Here is a 24,026-nt window from a genome sequence, read left to right as displayed (position 1 = left end):
CAATTTATCCTAGTGGGGGAATTTTCTTTAAGAGGATATTCTTAACTAGAGAGATAACATTCCAAAACCTTTCCATCTTTGAGCACTGCTGCCTCACCTGTGAAGAAATCTTGCGGTCGTCCTTGTCAAATTGCGTCATTACGAGGCAAATATTTTTTTCTTATTTTTGGGTTGCTTTCCTGTAACTTTTACCTAATTGGAAGGAGAGAGGAGAGAATGAGTAATAAATAGAGGAAATAGATGGACACCTGCAAAGGGACACAATGTCCAGGCGGGACTCGAGCCTTAAACCTTCGCTGGGTAGCGAGATCGTTACTGAACCAATTAACGTTCTCATCTATTTCTAGTTTGAGAGCCTCCCGGATGGCGTAGTGGTGGCGTCATCGCCATATAATCGAGGGATCCCGGGTTCGGTACCCGGTGGAGGCACGTAGTGGTTCGGATCCCACTTTAAACTGTAGGTACAATTAGCCTCAATGTACATAAACTGGACTTAAAACGCCAATTCAATCACTCTGTTTTATTATTTCACGTCGCTTTTTGACATATAGAACAAACTAGGGCAATGAAATAAAAATGAAAGATGAAATAGATAAGACACAATGATACACACCCATGCCTCAACCAAGGTTCGCTTCTGAGTTCATAGAGCGTTACGCTAGCGATTCCTCCAGGTAAGGGATATACGATAGACGATTTGACGTACACCGAGGGAGTTCATACCTTCAGTTGGGAACATTCAAATGTAAAGTAATTGCTTCCAGTTTCGGAAAGCGACATGGCTTTCATTGTTCGGTATAAGCCAACTTCGAGGCACAGATTTCTCCCAGATGTCAGAAAAATCCAGTGGCGGCTGGCCAAGTGCAACAAGTGCAGATGTTTTCACCTAATTTTCAAATTAATATTGACATTTTTCATTTGCTTGTTAAATTAAACTATTTCCCAGCAGAACGCACACGATAATACTCAAATAACACGCCGCTCGGCGCTACGCACGTATTGAGTTCGTCCCAACCCAAGAGCAAACACCGCTAGGTTGCGGAAAACTTAGCCGGTTGTCATGGCAACGGTGACGTCACCTAGCGTTGGCCTTGAACGGGTGTCGCCTTCTAGATGAAGCAGTTCTCTCGTCGGAGAAAACATCGCATCCAGTGCTTGTGGCAAAATCTTCGCGTTCTCGCGAGATCTTGTTCCGCGTGTGTGTTTCGCGTTTCCTATCGTGTGTTGTGTTCATGTGTTGAGCTGTGGTTTCTACAATGAACCCAGTAAATGACTTAATGTGTAATTTGTTGCAGACACCATTTTCCAGATGGACGGATGAAGACAAAAAAGACGTTTTAAATTGGGGGGGGGGGGCACTGGCACTTACTATTTGTTTTCATTGCCTATAAATATACTTCTTCACCTGTTATTTTAGGCACGAGCCGCTACTGGAAAAATCTGCAGGTCCAGTAGTAGCGATCAGGTATTCGTTTACAGAAGTGCTTGTGCTGTTTGTCTTGAATATTAAAGCGAGTAATTTTAGGTCGTATTACGTGTATTCGGTGTCTGTACCATTAATAAGCGTGCCAAAGGTAAACATTCTTGTGCTGTTGCAGAGTGTACCAATTGGGGCTTTAAGGAATCTGGCACCACATCTATTTCTACTTTGAGGGCCTCCCCGATGGCGTAGTGGTGGCGTCATCGCCTTATAATCGAGGGATTCCGGTTCGGTACCCGGTGGAGGCACGTAGTGGTTCGGATATGGAAAAAGTTATTCAATTTGAGATTATGTTTGCATCCTTCCATGGGTCAACTGTTTCCAAGTAACATAAAGTTATGGACACTCTAAAGACAGTACTTCAGTCAAAATTTCCTAAAGTTAACGAAAAGATTATTTCCCTGTATGTCAGAACAAGATCTTTTATTAGAATTCGACATTTGAATAAACTAATGAAACTCAAGTCCATGGAAGCAAGTGCAGCGAGAAAAAGACGACAGTGGGTAGCATCGTCTTCAAAATCATAAGTCTCCAGGAAGGGTAAGTTGTAATGAATTTTTATTCTTACTGATATTTATTTCCGCCTCGGCCTCCACCGTATAGTGATTAACAAATCACATTGCTAAACCAAGACAGAGGCCAGGCCTATTGTTCATGTATTTGTTATTTGACGTCGCTTTTTTACCACTTTTGGTTAATCGCGGCGATGAGTGTTGATCACATAAAATTGATGAAAGGGCAGGCACAAAGAACATCAATGACCACGACGCGACTCCAAGTCGGGAACTTCAGTGATGGGATTCAAAGTCGAACACGGGGTTGACCAGATTCGCCATCGAGCTGGCACGAGTTTCCTTGAATTTATTAAGGGATTACGCTGTCCCACGACATTGCATTTTATCCATGTATTATTTATTTATTAATTTCTAAAAAACATATTTTGATGTTACGGTTTTTTAAACACAAATCAGTTTAGGTAGAATATTTCTGCAATTTTACCATAGTGTAAACTTTAATGTAAGCGAAAGCATGTTTGCATCACCAGTTAAAGATTTTCACATCTACAAAAAGAAAATATCCAAAACCCATTTCCACCTCACTCAAGGATTATGTTAATTCAATTCAAATTGTACACGGGTTCAGTGCCATGAATCTAACCTTTACTGAACAGAATGAGATTGGTTCATAGAATGTATCGCCGAAAATCAATTTCGCTGATATCCCTTTGTCGCTGTTCTATTTTCATTAGATACGAGCTCCAATTACCATTTTAATCCTTCGTTTTAAAAGTTATTCAAACATAAAAATAGTTATTGGGGGTCATTTTAAAGTTGTTTTTTTTTACTTCATTACTGTCTTCATTTGATTTTTTTTTCTAAGAATTTCGGCGGGCTGGAGCCCCTTAAGCCCCCCTGCGTACACCAGTGCTTGCCACACTCATCTAGCCCATCAAGTTTATCATTTCATCATTCATTTTTATTGTTGCGGTTACCCTAAATACGTAGAAAAGCGACGTCATATAACAACAGCGACAGCGACATCCTATGTATACTAGATATATAAATTATAATGAACAAATTATTAATAACAAACATCTGTGAAAATTTGAAGGTATGAAGGATAATAAGTATTGGTGTGGTAACGAAATATTTAATACGTAAAATTGTATTTATTTACCCATACGCAACTTCAGATTTCAATGTAGGGGCGATATAAGAGGATAGTCGTGATTACTTTTTTGTTTGATTTGCATAACGCCATTTATTGTAATTGCGTGCTGTAAACTTCTTCATATTATTGCCTAGGTCTTATTCCTTGCGTTTTGCTTATTATTCTGCTGCAAATGGTTAATAGAAAAAAGATATGGACAATTAAAAATGAAAATATTTCCCGTAAGCTTCCATTGCTACGCGAGCCTCGCCCCTTGACAGATCCCCTTGGTCACGTCAGAGCTCGTTGCGGCTTCTGGCCAATGGGAGAGCTCCGTGTCTCGGAATGCTCTTCCTATAATACTTCTATATTCCTTGAGTTGAGAGATCGGGAGAAGCGTGGCGGGCGGCGCTGACGGAGATGCACTATATATATGCACTATAATTCCCACCGGTGACGAACACGATCAAAATTTTGTGAACACAGCCCTAAAATGTAAGTAAAAGTCAAACAAAAACACTTTGCGAACATTGCTTTTTATATCGAACCCGGGACACCTTGCAAATTAGTGTGTAATGAAACAATAGAAAAAATAACGTTGGAATTCCTTCAGTTGATTCATTATGCAACTACCAGAGAGCAACCACTGTAAACAGCTCTACCAAGGAGTACACGCCGGCCTCCATGGCCGAATAGTCATGGTCATCGTTACACACTGCGTCAATACATTGAGATCTCGCTGCGTTCGTGTAGAGTGGAATGCATTAATAGTATCAGTCAAATTGTCCATTGTCGTATTCACTTTCTTCGTTTTACTCATAAAGAACCAGCTAAAAGGCTGGCACCCTCTGTCACGGCACTGTAGCAATTACTCCATTCCTTAAAAACACGAAACCGTTAATAAATAAGTGAAAATAGAAATTGGACACTTATCCTGATATTATTTACGCATCCCTCTGTACAAAATAATGCTTTATATTTGTTCGGTTAATAGCGTCTTCAACATTTCGTAATCTGAACATTTGCATGAACTTTACTTTGGCCCTTTAACATCACGTTACAGATACCACAAACAAACAAATAAAAAAAATCGTGCTCTTCCAAGATTACATAATCCACCTGAATAACTGACAGACATGCAATTAGCCGAAATGACGTGCCTTGCCTGTTTACATGTTTTGAAACAGCAAGAAAAAAGCAAATAAACTTACCAGATCATTGGTAGTATCGTAACATCGTCGATTCACAAACTCGTAAATACCAGAGATACGTAACAAAGGTTTGCACAAATAAACATAATTGTGATAACCTTGATCAGCTGTTTTCGTAACTGAAGACGTGCTACATCTGGTGGCAAATAGACGAACTTCGATCGTACTGGACTCCCTTATCACACGACACCGGGGCAACCTTGCATTTTGAAGTCAGACGAGCAGAGAGGGGGCAACTGTCTGAAAAGTACAATACTTGAAGTATAGTCTTGGCGGAAGTGACATCACCTATTGTAGTACAGTTCGAAAGCGCCAAGAACAGAAGCACGCAAGTACAGCGCCAAGGCCAAAGATTAGCCAAGGCGCTGTAACGCAAGTGCACAACTCGCAGTGCAGATGGTTGGTGACTAGGTCACGTGGTTTCAGCAATCGTTGTTCATAATCACGGAGGTAGATAGATATACGTTATGGGCCAGCAAGTTGTTGGTTATAGTTCTTTGAATGTGTGGAAATGTATGTGTACGAACATTTGAAAATGCTTTGTGATTAAAATATATGTTGTAAATGAAAGTTATACGTGTCATATGTACAAAACGAATAATGTTCGACATGCATATTCTGTCTTCAAAAATACAGTTGGTAATTGTGGTACTAATCTGATATTCCCCGGACAGATTTCATTTTTACAGAATAAACTACTTACGGTAATAAGTTCCTATAGCATTGTCTGACATGTGGAAGGTGTTTTATGTGATGTGGGAATGTTTCATAGCGGAAATTCAACCAATGGTAACTGTCTATTATAGCCCGAACGGATTTCTTCAAATTTACAGGAGAAACTACTTACTGAAATCACTTTCTGCATCATTGTCGAGGTTCTTGAAGGTATTTTCTTTCACGGAAACTAAAAATGTCACCATAGAATGCTGCAGAACAATAAATAATCAGTTGTTACATAAGGAACTTGCATCTTCTGTAACATTAGGCCTTTGTTTCCATTATGTACGTGCAGATGGCGCGAGCGTCGAAAGTCACGCGATCTCGGCAGGGTTTCCAGACGTGCCTTTTTTTACGAGAATTCTTTTAATTTTTTTTTTAACTATGCTTACCTAACCAAACCTAACCTAACCTTGCCGGAAATGGTCCGTGGAGTTATCGTGAATGTTTTTTTGGGCTATCCATCAATGGTTCGTGGGGCTATCGTGGATGGTTTTTGGGGCTATCCGTCAATGGTTTATGATGACAATAAACACGAAAGTAGGTATTTTTTTTTTTTATTAAGAAGGTTGAAACACTGCATACCCACTCCAAATCGCACAACGCACGATGATCCATGACGAGTGCATGCGATATGGTCTGTTACCCAAGCCTAACAAGGAAGACAAATAATTACTTGTAATATGAAAAGTTGACACTATTTTATGGAAAATGGCATAAGCTCACCTTGAAGAATCTTCCGCGATGCAGAATAGGTAAGTATCAATGCTAAAAGTAAGAAAATAAACGAGTGACAGATGTGTACTTGTCTAACATCTGGAAGGTGTTTTATGTGATGTGGGAATGTTTCATAGCGGAAATTCAACCATTGACTCATATCCCCACGAACCATTTCCGGTAAGGTTAGGTTAGGTAGGGTCACGTATAGGTTACAATAGTTAAAAATTGGTTTCGAAAAAATGTGCATAGCCCCACACACCATTCTCGCTTAGCCCCACGAACCATTGACACATAGCCCTACAAACCATTTGCGGAAACGTACATTCGTCAGTTACAAAAACACTTTTTTTTAAAAAAAAAAATTGCAATTACTTTGATCAAAAAAACGTGGTAGGTACAAATGTCAAGAATTGACAAAACGAAGAAGTTATATGTGTCCAGGGAATATCAGATTTTTACCATACAGTTTGTTTGCTTGTTTTCCATTATTAGCTAATATGAAATTGAACGTGTTGGAAAAAATATTTCGGTAAAAATTTACTATCCTTCGGACACCTCTATTTTTTTGGTTTCGTCAATTTTTGACATTGATACTTACGTATCTGCTTCGCGGAACATTCCTGAAGGTGTATTAACGTTGTTTTGATGAAATTAATTGCAATTTTTCACATTACCAGAACGTCTTTCTGGTAGGTGTTTTCCCTTGCCTGAGACACAATATCGCGAGTACACCTTCCTACATAATTGCGCGTCCGGCTTCTCTTTTGCCAAAATTTTGACATTCAAACTTACGTATCTGCTTCGCGGAACACTCCTGAACGTGTATTGACGTTGGTTTGATGAAAGTAAGAGCAATTTTTCACCTTACGACTACTTCTTCCTCCTACCTTTCCGTTTGCCTCACACACAACATGGCGCGCACACCTTCGTAAATAATAACGCGTAGGAATGACGCATCGGCCTTGTTTTTTCTCGATTTTCAATTGTTATGCAGTGTTTCAATCTTCGAAACCCAAGAAAAGCCCGTCGACAAACTTAATCAAATCTATTTCTTTTTAACTTTATTTTTCGCGTTCTGACACCAAATTTTAACTATGTATCCCAACCTAATCAACTAACCTATCCACGCACCAATGGTTCGTGGGGCTAGCGCCAATGGTTTGTGGCGCTAGTGCCAATGGTTCGTGGGGCTATCTTTTTCACTATTGAAACCTTTGCGTGGCCTACTAACCTATCCACGCGCCAATGGTTCGTGGGGCTATCTTTTTCACTATTGAAACCTTTGCGTGGCCTACTAACCTATCCACGCGCCAATGGTTTGTGGGGCTAGCGCCAATGGTTCGTGGGGCTATCTTTTTCACTATTGAAACCTTTGCGTGGCCTACTAACCTATCCACGCGCCAATGGTTCGTGGGGCTAGCGCCAATGGTTCGTGGGGCTATCTTTTTCACTATTGAAACCTTTGCGTGGCCTACTAACCTATCCACGCGCCAATGGTTCGTGGGGCTAGCGCCAATGGTTCGTGGGGCTATCTTTTTCACTATTGAAACCTTTGCGTGGCCTACTAACCTATCCACGCGCCAATGGTTTGTGGGGCTAGCGCCAATGGTCCGTGGGGCTATCTTTTTCACTATTGAAACCTTTGCGTGGCCTACTAACCTATCCACGTGCCAATGGTTTGTGGGGCTAGCGCCAATGGTTCGTGGGGCTAGCGCCAATGGTTCGTGGAGCTATCTTTTTCACTATTGAAACCTTTGCGTGGCCTACTAACCTATCCACGCGCCAATGGTTTGTGGGGCTAGCGCCAATGGTTCGTGGGGCTAGCGCCAATGGTCCGTGGGGCTATCTTTTTCACTATTGAAACCTTTGCGTGGCCTACTAACCTATCCACGCGCCAATGGTTTGTGGGGCTAGCGCCAATGGTTCGTGGGGCTAGCGCCAATGGTCCGTGGGGCTATCTTTTTCACTATTGAAACCTTTGCGTGGCCTACTAACCTATCCACGCGCCAATGGTTTGTGGGGCTAGCGCCAATGGTTCGTGGGGCTATCTTTTTCACTATTGAAACCTTTGCGTGGCCTACTAACCTATCCACGCGCCAATGGTTTGTGGGGCTAGCGCCAATGGTTCGTGGGGCTATCTTTTTAACTATTGAAACCTTTGCGTGGCCCTACTAACCTATCCACGCGCGAATGGTTCGTGCGGCTAGCGCCAATGGTTTGTCCACACCCGGCACAAACTTTACAACACACCCACCACACGTCATTCTCCAAACCCTCGATCCACAGTTCTAACTCTCGTCGCAAACGCAGGGAGTTCGAAACACTGGATACCAACAAAACACAATCACGACACGTCATGATAGTCACGACGGTGTATGAAGGTGATGGTGTATGAAGGTGTACGAACTTCATGGTATACGCAGATGTACGCGCCAAACGCTATCTCCGTCGGAGAATTAATTTTCAACGAACAACATGAATTTCAGCTCTGAAACATTCCCAAATCACACAAAACACCTTCCTGATGTTCGACAATGCTACAGGAACTAATTACGGTAAGTAGTTTCTTCTGTACAAATAAATAAATGTGTCCGAAGGATAGTAAATTAGTACCAATATTTCAAATCATTTGTTCAAACACAAATGCTTTAGCACCGACTTCTACCCTTTTACATGATTTACTATGATAACATCTTTTAATGCTACCCCCCCCCCCCCCCCCGATAAAAATTTGTGGTTTTACCTCTGCTCACAAAGAACACTCATGCTCAGGCTCGGACCTGGGACCCCTGGCTTCGTAGTGTGTTATGTAACCATTCCACCATGGAGGTCGGCAAGTGAAAGATGTAGGACAGCTTACTGACTCAAAAATTATTATCAATCACGTTAAAAATGTGATAGTGTTTCACATTTATTATTTTGGTTAGAAAGCGATAAAATTTGTAGTTTGATACGGGTTACACTAAGCATCTTATGGAGTGTAACTATCAATTTCAAATCTTATGAATCATTTCTCTATGCAAAGGCATCTAATATGATAAGCAACATAGCTGTGTGTTATGATATCCATTTTATAAAGGAAAAGTTAAGTTTTAACCGTGACTGTTTGCATGATATCGTTTCCATAACATGTTATAAGCTATATCGTTCTCAGAATTTTAAATGGCAGTAAGAGTAAATGATATTTGCAACTGCGAAGATCAATGGGATTGCATACATTAAGGAGAGAAGATGTTATATTTCGATTGCTAAATGGGACATGGCAACAGGGGCAATGAAAGTACAGAAGTATTGTAAGAACATACAGTACATATTTCAGGCCCGTAGCTAGAATTGATCTCCAGGGGGGCTCATGGGTTATCAGGGGGCTTTGTTAACCAAGTCCATTTGTCAAAAGTTTAACAGTGTTAAATAATGGTAAATTATTTGTATGTGTGTGTGTGTGTGGGGGGGGAGGGGTCATTAAGTTAATATAAAATTTAAAAATATCACACAAATAGTACATTTTTCTATAGGTATCTTCTAAAACATCTCTTGAAGTGTTAATTGCTATTTACATCATATCTTATTACATACTACACACTACTTTTGATGATACAGATATTTATATCATACAAAAGAATGCACAATATTCAATCATAGTGCCTACCGTACATTCCACCCTCAACTGAAGGAATAAAGCTTCCCTTTGTTCCCAAAACTTAGGAACTGTTGACTTTTGATGTAGATATGGAAAGAATGGATGATGACGTCAATCTCACAGATTTCTGTCTAAAGGGGAGACCGTAACAGGGGCAGCAAAGGTACGGATAATGATCCTCTGTGAAAGGACATTCTATAGTCTAGAGAATTTTCGAAATACTTGCCGCTACTTTGACTTCAGCTCATAAACAAGATGAAGTTTACGTTCTGTGAATTTATCCTTCACCAAGCTGTGAGCAAAATAATATCTGCTATCTACATTTTCACTCTTCACTGCAAACAAATTATACAAAATAGTTTTACCTAATGTCAAGGTGGGACTCAGCCTGGCTACGGCCCTGCTATGCAAGAACTTTCTAAACTCTATACAACCTACTAAATACAGGGTGCCTACAAATGATTGAAGCAGTTTCACGATGTTACTGTAAGCAAGGAGGGCCAAAAGAGCTAAGTAAAAATCAAATAAGGTAAAAGGAAACACTCACCGGACAGTAGGAAAATTCAAAATTTTCGCTAATTTATAGCATCATCGGTGTGAGAAGAAACAGAAGACGGAACCGGTTACGAGCCCGCAGTTCTGTAGATCACTCTGTAATGGAGGCACAAAAACTAGATCCTTCACATAACCCCACACACAAAAAAGTCACCATGAGGCAATGACAGCAGTTGTTGATCATCATTTCCACAACAACTGACCCATGGGTTTTATACTCTGGTGGTTAAGATTTTGTGGATGTCGTGATGGAAGTGGGGCGGAGCACCATTTAACTGGTGGATAAAGTTCTCACTATTTGTCTCTAACATGTCAAGATACCCGTATTTTGTAATCGTTGTTCGCTGGAGAAGAAGCGGCCGTAAACTCTAAATTTTGAGATTGCACAAAAAGCATTGAGTTCCGAAAAGTCACGAATATGCTCAACAGTGCCACGGCGAACAGAAAACTCCCTTAACTTGTAATGTGTCACAAAATTTGTTCAATAATACATGTACAGTAACATCATGAAACTGCTTTCAATCATTTGTAGACACCCTGTACTTTCCGCTACTTTAACTTCAGTTCATAAACAAGATGAAGGAATGTGATAGCTGATCTTCGTTCTGTGAATTTGTCCTTTCATGAAGTTATGAGCACATAATATTCGGAGGGGCTGACGATGATGCCAGGGGGCTACAGGCCTGATGTACTTATGTATCTTTTCCCCACAGCTGCTTCAAAGTTGGTTGACATGTTTTGCTCACAACATGAGAAGAGGCTTCAAAAGTGAGAGAAAGATATAAACAAAGGGAGAAAAGGAAAGAGAGATAAAGAAAACAGAGGAAGAAAGAGGGAAAGAAATGGAGCATGCGAAAGATAGAAACAGAGAAAGAAATGGAAAAAGAGAGAGATAAAGAAATAGCGGAAGAAATTAGAAAGAGTTGCATCTTGCAAGAGTTGTATCAATTCAGAGTCGTTGCGAGAAGCAGCGAATTCTTGTAGTTCGTTGACATTGAAGAGCACAACTGACGTCCGTTCTGTGGACTTTTTTTTTTCCGTATTTACAGGTTTCCTTCTTATAGAGGTTCCGGGATATGCAGTTTTTACTGTATTATTTTAAACAGAAACCTTTAATGAAAATATATTTTAAAATGTACAACCCAATGTAATTTACACATTTTTCTTGTGTTACCCAACTTTTATAGAACAGACTACTTGCTGTGGAAGAAATCTGTTATTAGGCTGTTGCCAACCTCAATACTTCTCACTAAGTCAAGTACAAAAACGCAAGTGCTATGTCTAATGTTGGCATACAATTGTGTGTTTTCACAGTTGGTGAGGATCATGTTGAGGGCCGGAGGGGTGTTAGTATTTACCTCGAGAATGAACAATAAATAATGTTTTTACCTTTCACAATTTTTCGCTAAAATTTTCACAAAGTAAGTCATGTATTTGTGTCCTTAACAGGGTGAATTCTTTTTCTGAGAAAGAGAAACTGTGAGACAGCCGCCAGAGTGGTGCAGTTTCTCAGTTCTCCAGAGAGGGGAGAACCTGTACAATGTTTCAAACTGCACATATAAATTTATTTTTTTCAACTTCAGAATGAAGAACCATAAAGAATTTTTAGATTTGTGTTAGATTTGATTTGATTTATTTTACTTCATATTTTGTGCCTCTTGGCTAATTTGTGAAGATGGGGGTGAGTGATGAAATGATGAAATTGATGAATGGACATTCACAAACAACGAAGCCTGAGCGGGATCAAACCCGGGACCCTTGCCATTGCAGCACGATGTGTTAACCACTCGGCCACAGGGTCCGGCTATATTTGTGTTAGATTGTGTAATCTAAATTTTTAGATAAAGTCACTGATGACCTGTTGGAAAGGCATCAGAAGCAAGGAAGTCACTCTCCAAAAGTTAATCAATTTCACTGGAGTGACACTCCATTTTGGAGAAAACTTGTCTCATAAATACCCATTACAACACACAATGATACAAAAATACCACTCACAAAGCATACGTAACAAATGAGCTGAGACATTACCTTCTCAATCTGAAAGCCTCATGGCTTGCTCCGGTCACGTGACTAAGCATCATCAACTGGAGGTGAGATAGCCGCCATGCTTGATTTGTTTCTTCGGAATCAATGTTGAACCTTTTTTTGTGAATATGGAATTGTAATGCAAATTTAGAAACTGTAATCGAATTTACATGACATGTAAATATGCTTAAATGTGCAAGAGGTATGGTGTATAAGTGTTGTGTGCTCAATTGCAGAGGCAATTATGATGGAAAAGGTAAGAGTAATGTTCACATTTCTGCAACATGTTGCTGAAAATGAGAAATGTTTACGGCAATTCCATGTGATTCGGTCCCTACGAAAAGATACAAGTTAAGTAACAAAGGTTTTATACTCATAAATAAATAAAAGTAATAGTTCATGATGTAAACATTTCATGTGTACAGAATAGGCATCTAATATACTCTTAAATGTGGTCATGTTTTATCTCTTGTCAACATTCTTGTTTAGAAATATCAAATAATATACCCTGAATTACTACAAACGTTGGTTAACGTTAAGATTATTGTTTATGATTGTAAATTAATTGGTTTCAAGATATAGCCAACGTTTAAAATATTACGTTCGTGTCTACTAAAGCAATTTGTTAGTGTAAATTTTATGCAAGCATTCGATAAAATTTTCATATTATTTACACAAATTTTCAGTTTCAAAATGTTCTTAATGAAAGAAAGCTATACAACGGGGCAAAGTTGATACATGTGTACATTTACATTCTTATTTTATCCCGCTTTATGCTTCTTTATGCTAATCGGAAGATATGTTGTACATTCAAATACAAGGGTGCGATGTAACAAGAACTTCGATGAAATATTCGTGTGTAATACTATTCAAAAATATATATTACTTATGTTTCGAATACAAATGTTTTCACAGAGAAATAATTTTATTACCTAGCTATTGTAATATAATTAAGCCTTTTTTCCATATTAAAAACAAAAAGTTGCTGACCAAGGCAGTTTATTAAGATAAAAACACTTAACACGTAACGTTTCGACCCTGTATCAGGGTCTTCGTCAGACGAAGAACTAAACTAAAATGATGAAATATACTACACACAGAAAGATTACATACACATAGCAGGGGCACTAGCCATACAACAACAAATCAAGTTGACAGTCCTTATCTAGGAAGATTTCTCCAAAGGAATTAAACATATCACCTCCTGACAGTTGTTGACTAATAGGTCTACTACACTGACAGGTGATTGATAGGTCAAGATTAGCAAGAGTCTAGAACCACCTGCAAAGAAATGAAAGAAATGGATAAACAGAGAAGATTAGATAATTTGAGCCAGAAGGAAAGGGAGGGCATGAAAAGAATCAAGACAAGGAAGGATGTGGTGGTGGAACAGGCAGATAAGGGAGGGGCCACAGTCGTGATGGAAAAAGAATGATACGAGAAGAAGTTTGAAGACCTGAAAGGGGACACGTATGAGGAGATTTGTGTAATGGAAGAGGAACGCAATATTAGAGAAAAGATCATAAAAGATTGTGGAAGGAGGGGGTTTAAAAAGCTCACGAAGGAGGCAGGAAGACTGCCCTGTTTAAAAGGCTTTCCCAAAATACATAAAGAAGAGATAAAGTTGAGACCAGTGATGAATTGCAGGGATAATATTTTGGAACCATTGGAGAAGAAGTTAAAAAAGGTAATTGAAGTGTTAGTGAGAGAACAAGAAAGCAGAGCCGTGAAAAACAGTGAGCAGGTGGTGGACCTTATAAAAGGTCTGAAGGAGTCTGGGGATAAAATCACAATGTTTAGCCTAGACGTGAGAAGCATGTATATAGTGAGGAAGAAAGTGGGGAAAAGCATTATAGGAGAATGGGATAGTGAGAGAGTGGTACAAGCGCTGGAAACCATTTGGTACAATGGCTACAGCAGAGTGGGGAGTAAAATCATCAAGATTAGTGAAGGTCTGAATATAGGCTCTTGCTTGAGCCCTGTGCTGGCGGAATTAGTTATGGATGAATGGGAGAAGGAAGTGATAGTGAAAGGAGGAGATAAGTTAAGCCTGTTTTGTAGATATGTGGATGATTGTTTTGGGATATGGAAGGGAACAAAAAGGCAGCTGAGTAAGTTTGTTAAAGATGTAGAAGATGAGAAAGCAGGGATATTCCTTGAGCTCGAAACGGAACAGGAAGGGACATTAAATTTCTTGGATATTGAGATGAAAAAGAAGAGAGGAATGGGGATTGTGGCTACATGGTATCAAAAGAAGTGTTCGGCAGGAGTGTTCTGCCACAAAAGAAGTGATGTGGGTGATGGAACTAAACGTAATTTTATAAGGAACATGGAAGACCGAATAAAGAAGATATGCACAGAGAAAGGGGAAGAAGAAACCAAGATTAATAGCCTGTGGGAACAACTAGAAGAGAATGGCTATGAAAAGAAAGACAGACACAACATCAACAGAAGAAGGAAAGAGATAAAAGAGGACTGGAAGAGAAGGAAGAAAAAGAAAAAGAGAGATGGTTTGGTATAAGAAGTATGGGCGATGCCACAGAGAAGATATGCAAAGTGCTGAGGAAAGTGTGTATAAGAACTTACAGGAAGGGAGGACGCACTATTTTAAGTATAGCCAGCAAGAAGAAGGAAGAATAGAGAGAGGAAGAAAAGGAAGGGGTTATCTACGAGGTGAAGTGCAGAGGATGTGAAAGTGTATATATCTAGGGGAAACGAAGAAGAGACTTAAAGACAGGTTAAAGCAACACATGGATGATGTGAGATTGAAGAGAGACAGGAATGCCATATTCAAACACACTAGAGAAACAGGACATGAAGTTGAATGGGATTCGGCTAGGCGAATAGGAAAAGAGAAGAGAGAACTAGGGAGAAAATGGAAGGAGTCCAAAGAAATAGAAAAGAAAGGAGAAGACATCATGAATTGGAATGGGGGACTCAAGATAAACAAGGAATGGAAGAGTGTGTTAGAGAAAGTTGAAACGATGAAGAAAAGGAATGAAGAAAAAAGAAGTATGAACAAGGAAGAAAGAAGAGAAAAGAAGAAGACCAGAGGAGGAGGTATTCATCCATAACAAAAAAGGCAGGAGGGGTGGGGGAGTGGTATGCAGGTGGTTCTAGACTCTTGCTAATCTTGACCTGTCAGTGTAGTAGACCCATTAGTCAACAACTGTCAGGAGGTGATATGTTTAATTCCTTTGGAGAAATCTTCCTAGATAAGGACTGTCAACTTGATTTGTTGTTGTATGACTAGTGACCCTGCTATGTGTATGTAATCTTTCTGTGTGTAGTATATTTCATCATTTTAGTTTAGTTCTTCGTCTGAGGAAGACCCTGATACAGGGTCGAAACATTACGTGTTAAGTGTTTTTATCTTAATAAACTGCCTTGGTTAGCAACTTTTTGTTTTTGTACCTAGCTATGTTAATATGAACTATAAATGTGTTAAATTTTATAAAACTGTTTCATATGAACTGCTTTTTTTTTTTTTTTGTCTTTGTGAAGCTTCAATGTTCGTAACTTTGATTATTAAATCAGTGATAATGTTTATTGTTTCATAATTTATTAACATTCTTCACGATGTTATTAACAGAATGTAAAAACAGTGTAAGGAAATATTCCAAATGTTTATATCCCACGTGAACGCTAAGATCGAAATATTTGTCTGCTTTTTTTCAATGAAACTCTTAAGTTATTGTCACAGATCTTACTAACGACAATGAAAAGATTCAATTTGTTTATTATTTTTCATTCAATAAAGTCAATAGGATCGAAATTACAATATGACAAATGATTTAGGTTTATTCTTTATTCACAGAAATGTAACATTGCCCTTGTACCAATTTGTTTCGCTTTTGCTGCAAGGATACAGAAGTTAAGCTTTTGTATTGAGATTGTATAGCTAAGCAGAATATCTGCATTATCTGGTTGATTAATTTTGGGTAAAGTTAAAGACAATTTAATTGATTAGGCAACTTGGAAAGTTTACAGTCAACCTAACATGTTTTTTATTTTTATTTAATCAATTGATTTTACATACAAAAGTTCGTACAAAAGCGGTTACGAGTTTTACTATAGCTGACAAATATTCCCGATAATATTTTTCAAAGATATACAATGTTTAAATTTTTTGCCAGGAATTTTCTAACGGTTTTCAACTCTTTCTTTGTGCTATGGTAGGAATTTTTGTGGTGGCCTGAATGAAAATTTTGGTGTAAATATTCAATATTATACATTTTTCTTCTATATTCGTCGGGAGGGTAAATGTCAAAATTTAACTTCATAAAAGAAATAAATATACCTTAATTATCTACGGTAAAAAAGGGGTTTACAGCGTTAAGACGATCGCCTCCAGATGATGACGTCTTGACAGCGCTGTGGCCTGAACCTCAAGATGGTCTTGGCTGAGACCAATATCGATTTCACTCAACTCAAAGAGGTACTTACGTGAATGGACGGGTTGGGCTGGGTCTCTTAGACAGTGACGTGCGGTGGCATTGACACTTGGGGTAGCAATCAGTGGCAATCCCAAGGGGGTTGGTGTGGGTCATAGCCCTCCCTGTTTAAGGCCCAGTATTCCTAAAAAAAAATGAACGTAAAATACAGGAAAAGATTGCAAAATGATGAATGACTAATAAAAAAAAGTACACATAACTCCCACCCTTTTTCGAATATCCAAAACAAGTTGATTTGACTACTAAGGCAGAGATCCTGGGTTCAAATCTCGGCTTGGCCATGGGTTTTCTTTGTGTGTGTCCCTTCATCAATTTTATCATATCATCTTCGCGATTAGCCAAAAGAGGAGGAAAGTGAAGTAAAATAAACCAAATCAAACCATCAATCAATGATTTGATTTTTGTTAGCATCACTTTTTTGTCACATTTGCTTAATCGCGATGATGATACGATAAAATTAATGAAGGGACAAAAAGAATACCCCTACCCAGGTTGGGGTTCAAACCCGGAACTCCTGGTGTCATAGCATGCTGTGATAACCACTCCCCCACGGTTGGTTCATTTGGTGTTTAAGTCCACTTTATGCACAGAAAGGCTAATCGGAACTTAACCTACAGTTTAAAGTGGGATCCAAACCACTATGTGCCTCCACCGGGTACCGATCTGGGACCACTTGCACCCCCCACAGAGGTCGGCCAACAACAAAGATGAGTGGAAAGCTCTAACCATTCGGATACGTGGGTATCGGTAAAACAAACTGCATTTTTCCTCAGTCGTAATTTTGAATTGGATTTTTGAAACACCATCTTTGTACATGATTAATGTTTTTTTTCAAATATTTTGCATTGCTTGATTTCCATAATTTCTCCATCTCACGATCTCGTTACTGAAGGATCTGGGCTCGAGCCCTGACCTGTGCATGAGTGTTCCTTTGTAACCACTCTTCATCCGTTTAATTTAATCAACGTTCATCGTAATGGCAGAAGTTAGGTAAAGTGATGGAAAAGCAACGCTATAGAAAGGGGGGGAAATACAAATAATTTCCTCCCAGTGCATCTGCAGGGCACTGTGAAATCAGGAGTCCAGAGTTCTCTGTTTATGATTGTCTCTTGTGACTTCCATAAGCTCATTTGCTACTTAACGTGATTAAATCTATACAGCTAGAAAAAGTGATAGGAGGTGGCAAAAATTTAATATATTAGAGGAGATAAACATGTTACAAAACACACTTTTTCTACTTTCTTCAATGATATTCATTTAGCTTTCGAGTTCTGGGATACATTTTTCATTCCAAATTATTTCATTATTCACAGCAGAGTACAACACATAGAAACAAGAATGCACGCTCGTCACAGGTTCGAATCCCGGCTTGAATTGTTCTTTGTGAGGTCCCTTCACCAATTTCATTATATCATCACTCATCCTCATTTTGACGATAACCAAATGTGGCAGAAAGGTGAAGTAAAATAAACCAAACCAACAACAACAATTAGAACGTGTGTTCTCTTGCCTAAATTAACACATCCGTATTTATGACTGTTTAGCTTACCCATTTTTTATTGAGGCCAAATTATTAGTATATTTAAATAAAACATTACTATAACGAGAGCGAGAGAGAGCGTGAGAAAATATTTGTTATTTAATCATTATATATTCCATATTTGAAAAAAGAGAAAAAGAAACCATAATATTTTTGTCTGCACATAATACAAGTAAAACTACATCCCATATTATACATACATATTGTACAACGTTTAAAAGGTTGTGTAAATACGCAGAACATAAGTACTGCAGAAAATTTCCCCCCTAGTTCTTTAGAGGATTTACAAAGGAATCGAAGGAAAACTATCCCCTATCTGTCCTATAGGAGACAGACTGGAGGACCTGAAACCTCGGGCTTTCAACCATTGGAGCAGGGGGCGAGAGGGCAAGGGAGGTACAGGCAGAAATCTTCCCTTTCCCTTCGGGCAGTTGTCTATACAGTACAGGGAAGGTACTCAGAGTGACAGTACAGTATGTTGAAAACTTTTCTGGGATCCAAGGGAACATTACCACCTGGGTCTCACAGACCCAGCCTGTTCATTCTAGGGTTAAACTTATTTCAAAATGTGAAAACTTGTGCATCTTTTGTTCTGATGTCTGATATGTTAAATAAAACAAATTTATTTATTTATTCCCTTTTTAGATTAGTTTAGATGGAGACAATGTAAAGAATATTAACAAAACATGGCTGAGAAGTCAGTTTCAAACTCTAAGGCAGGAAGGAGTTCTATTTGATACTACAGTGTCAGAAAATATTTTGTTTGGTAAACCATCAGCCTCCCAGGAGGAAGTTATTCAAGCAGCGAAAGCAGCAAATGCTCACCATTTCATCATGACCCTTCCGCAGGTTAGTAGTACTACATATGTAGTATTTATGTTTGTATTGTAATGGTGGGCAATATGGTTATGATGCTTCTAACTGCAGCCACAACATTCTGTGATTAATGTAACAATTTCTCCACCTAAATTACATGAAAATTTCCTGGCATTGTATAATGTCTTTAAACTTATTTTAAAATTTTGAAAATTTATGCTCCTTTTATTCTAAATATGTTAAATAAAACACAATAGGACTAAGTATACATATAAGGGTTTGTATAATACAGACTAGTGATGGGCACCATCAACTAATTTCCACCATCGACTAACTTCCTCCATCGACTAATTAGTCATTAGTCGAAACAAAATATCGACTAATTAGTCGAAAAAATTAGCCAACTATTTTTTCAACTAAAATTAGTCGAATTACTAGTCATTCGGCTAATATTAGTTGAGCTCTTAATTGACTTTCTTTCAGACTAATGTAAGTCGAAATATTATTTTGAAATTTCTCAAGGCTAAGTTGTGCTGAGGGAAGCTAAATGGTACTAGGATACAAACTACTCTACAATATAATTATGTATAAATTTGACCATATGATAGTTAACGCATGGAAGCCATCTCGAAGGCCCGACACATTGAGTTGTGGACTCACGATGTTGCCACCAAATGTTCCGGCTTCAAATCCCGGAATAGACATGGCACGCTGGAGCAGAGGATTTTTAAGCGTGTGTGTGGATTTGAATTTGAATTTAAAATTTTGGGTGTGTCAGCACTTGGGCTATTTTGCACCCATCACTTTATATGGGGTCCAGCCCCTTACCATAACTAAAAGAACATAACTGTCATGTCGTGCCGTACAGCACACATAAGGACAAAACACAGGACGACACAGAATTATACTGGCCATTAGGTGAGTCGCGAGAGCCTCGTTAGTCTGAACTTCAGGGTGTACTATGTTGAAGTGAGGTTGACTATTGGGTGCACTATGTGGAAGGAGCACCCCTTACACCCCGTGTGTGTGTGTGTGTGTGTGTGTGGAGGAAAGTCGGAAAATGTAAAACAAAGAGAAGATGCAATCTACTTCCTGCAATTTACTCATGATCTTGTCACTGAATGGTCTGGGATTGAGTCCTGCTGGGCATGTGTATCCTCAAATTTCATCCAAACATATATTAAGAAAAGTCATTCCCATCAACTCTTTCTAAGACGCAAATTTTTATTTTCATTTTCCATTACTGATCAGTAGGGCTAGGATTTTGATTACCTTAAAATTGCCAAAAATGACCTTTAAAAAATGCATTTATGTCCTAATACATGCAAGAAAACGCCCTATAAACTTAGAAAAATGACCTAAAAATTCTGAAAGATTTGTAAAACAAATGTATAAACTGCCAAGAGAAATTCAAATTACAAATTAACTTTACAATATCTATCATATGTTCATTGCGTATGGTAGTACAAGTAAGAAAGTTCACTTTTTGTCATCTTTTATACTTTAAGTACTGAGTTGCAGTACACAACGAAAATCATATGAAAATTTTCAAAAGGTAATGATTGCAGTCTGTTGTCGGACAAGAGAGCCTTGTACATGGAAAAATTTATCTTGACTTCCACAGACACAAGAGGAGCATACTTGAAATGAACATCACTAGCTGTTAAGTCACTTTCAATTCCATGGAGTGCAAATTGCTTCCCTGACAAAATGTCCGATACGAAGCACAAAACTTTGTATCCCTTGTTTTTTTTAACAATAATCCATCTGGCAACAATGTATTTACTGATAGAGAGGAAAGTCACATTGCTTGAGTTGAATTGTTACACAACAGCTTGAATCAACAATACTGTACAGAATTTCTTTGTTACTTCAAACACAGTTGTTCAGAACTGTGCTGAAGGCACCTCTCTCCTTCAAAGGGTTACATTTGCATGTAAAATGACCCTTATTTCACCAAACTGTAGAAAAATGTGTGATATGACTTTTAAAAGGCCGAAAAATGACAAACAGTTTAAAAAATGACCTTTACTCCAAAAAGAGTCAAAAATTGCAAGAAATGCCCTAACAAAGGCATCCCAATTTATTCACTTATGTGTAAAGCACGTTCCTCTCTACTTAATCAATGTTTCTGCCTTACCAAAAAAAAGATGCATTTGCATCAAAATCCTATCCCTAATGATGAGGAACAGAAGCAATGTTTGAAAGTTCAAGGAAATACCCACTTACAAACACAAAGAAAAGAGTTACATGTTAATGTAGTTAGGTTACATTTGACGATTTAATTAGATAAAATATGTCATTGAAATTGAAATGTGTACATATCTTTGCTGTAGTTGTGTTTTATTTTCCTTCTTTTCTTTGCATGCAGAAATATGAAACAATAATCGTAGGTGGGTCATGCTTGAGTGGTGGGCAAAGGAAATGTATCACTATTGCAAGGGCACTGCTGGGGAATCCAGCAGTCCTAATATTAGATGAACCTACCTCGGCTCTTGACAAGTCTTCAGAGGCAAACATATTAGATTATTTGCTAAAGGTATGTATTTGGATTTCTTATTTTGCAAGCCATTACCAATACTCAGTGTGTGTATTGCTGATTATTATCTAACACACTTCCAGGGCTTTGATGTAGTTTGTAGACATGCTGTTATTTTTAGAATAGTATTTTGAGTGTTAGTAGTGGGGGTTTGTGCTATAACCAGCACAGAATTTTTCGGAAAGGAAGAGCAGATTTGCTTACACTTAAAACAGGCTTAATATGAGCATATGAGCTTTTTGCTCAAGTGTAGTACTCTGCATAACTCAAGAATTTTGTAAAAATGCTCTCAAATATTTTTCGGAAAAGAAGAGCTTTTTCGGAATGGAAGAGCTCCCTGAGAAAGGAAAATATGCCCCTCTTGTTGCCTACACACATATACACACACACATACACACACACACACACACATACACACACACACACACACATACACACACACACACACACACACACACACACACACACACACACACACACACACACACACACACACACACATATATTTACTTCTGGTTTAAGTTCAATTGGATACCAGCTTCAATTCTTCTAGAATTTTAGAGATAAGCAGCAACAACAACAGGGGCCATCTATGTGCAAATGTCTGAACTCGGTGAACAAGTCAATTTTTTTCAATACTACATTATTTTATACTCTCTTTGCCAGTAATAGGGATTGGTAGTAAGTGTTAAACAAAGTACTTTGGAGCTGAATATGCCTTTCTTAAGACGTCGTATATTGCTAAAATATCTTTAATTCACATATTTCTCATACCGCCGTATCTTGTTCTATTAGACCTCTTCAAGAAAATTGCCAATTAGTGAAAATTAATTGAGCACAACAGCAAAAGAGGCTAATAGGCAAGCATACAATGATATGGGGATATGTGAATTGTCGGTTTCTTCAATTCAGATGAATGAATTGAATTGAAACTGGGATATTTTGCATTTGTTACATTCAGTATGTTTGTTGTAATCTATTCTTATTTAGGGTGAGGCTTATATCTGCCCCAGCCTGTTATACAAAAATTAATACATAACAAGGTTATTGCCATTCTAGACATGCATGTCCGCGCAGGTATTTGCGGAGGGTCAGTGCCTCTGAAGGCCGCTGGCAGCACCGCAGGTATGTACGGATCAATACTTGAACAATATGTGCGCATGACGGCCCCAAAGCGGTGGGATCGATACTTGGCACGGGAGTCCTATTGCCTGCATTGAGTCTTATTAGCAAAAGCTCCGGCAGTTCTATTGAATGATCGGAGTAGTTCCAGACCTCACCGCTCGCCTCAGCGGGGAGGCGCTGCTAGTAGGGATGGATTGCATGTACGCTCAGCAGAAAAACGGGATACACTCAAAAGAAAGTACTTCGGCAAAAATGTTAGAGAATAGCTCATGTTTCTGAATACACCCCCCACCCACCCCAACACACCCACCCACCCACATCCATACATATTTACTTCCCGGTCCACTTCTATTGCATCATGTTGTGCAATATTAATTGATTAAATGGTTATGACATAATGTGATTATGTGGTGTTTTCTGATTGGTTGCTTATGACATAATGCGATTATGTTTTACGTTTAAATAAGCAGTGTTTCTATTGGCTCTGTAAATCTATATAAGCCAGGGCACAGTGCAGATTCTTCACCATTGCTGGATCGGCAGTGGAACCCACAAGTGGGGGGCAGAACCTGAACAGGCTCCACCAAAGTATAGGAGACTTGAAGCATATAATTTGGCGGAATAACCCAAGTAAGGTCATAGAGACAATATACACTGATACAATAAAAGCCAATTTTCGGCAGGGGGGGCCAAAGTGGTTCCTAAATACAAAATCTCAAGAACTAATTGACATAGAGCTATGCAGTTTTTTTGTCTGCACTGAACCCTTGATTTGAACCCCAAGAAATTGTATATAAATACCAAAAGCCAAAAATATTAAGTGTATACACACATACACACACATACACACATACACACATAAAGCACAGTGCTGAACCCAACTGATCCAGTATAAAGTTTTGATTTGAATCCCGGGAAATTGTATATAATAAACAACAACAAAAATGCCGATTCAAAAATATTGTAATCAGTGCAATAAAAATATATCCAGCCCTAATTGGGCCAGACACCAAAAAATTTGTAAGCCAGACAAATACAGAACTCCCACAATAAGTTGCCCCAAATGCAATAGAAAATACAGCATGAAATACTTCACATATACACATAAAGATACTTGCTCTGTACAATCATCGACACAACCATCTACATCTGGTCTGAAAAGAAAGCACGAAGCACCTGTTACTGCTGGACCTGCAAAGCAGCCACGCTATGCACCTATCCATAGCAGTTTTGCTGGCCAATTAAGAGATTATCGGTTTGTATCAGAGCCAAGATGTGGCATTGAGAATTTTTTGAACAGTATAAATTCTGATCTGCAGGCAATTCTTAATGCACAAAATGGCTCTTATAAGCTCTCTCTCTAATTGTTTGTACAATATAAGAAACCAAATGGCACAAAATTTACACAACCCCACATAACAGAAACTGTACCTGTATATTCAAATACAAATTCAGACACAATAATAAGCAGCTTGATAAATCAATTGAATATTAAACACTCTGAATTTGCGGCAAAAGAGTCGGGATGGAGCCTATGCGGCTCTCCACACAAGT

At 38.6% G+C, this 24,026-nt stretch overlaps 1 protein-coding gene across 1 annotated transcript in view; it reads right to left on the bottom strand.

Annotated features, from left to right (window-relative positions):
- The window catches only part of LOC145986754 (putative peptidoglycan muropeptide transporter SLC46), a 76,315-nt gene extending 71,854 nt beyond the window's left edge, over positions 1-4,461 (bottom strand). The window contains exon 1 of the mRNA XM_083121136.1: positions 4,342-4,461. The gene's annotated coding sequence lies outside the window, so the exon portion shown is untranslated. The remainder of the gene's footprint in view (positions 1-4,341) is intronic.
- Positions 4,462-24,026: the final 19,565 nt, after the last annotated feature.

The sequence above is a fragment of the Lepisma saccharinum genome, chromosome 4, assembly GCF_977018435.1.
Source record: "Lepisma saccharinum chromosome 4, izLepSacc3.1, whole genome shotgun sequence".
NCBI classification, from domain to species: Eukaryota; Metazoa; Arthropoda; class Insecta; order Zygentoma; family Lepismatidae; genus Lepisma; species Lepisma saccharinum.
This window is presented reverse-complemented; position numbering and strand designations above follow the sequence as displayed.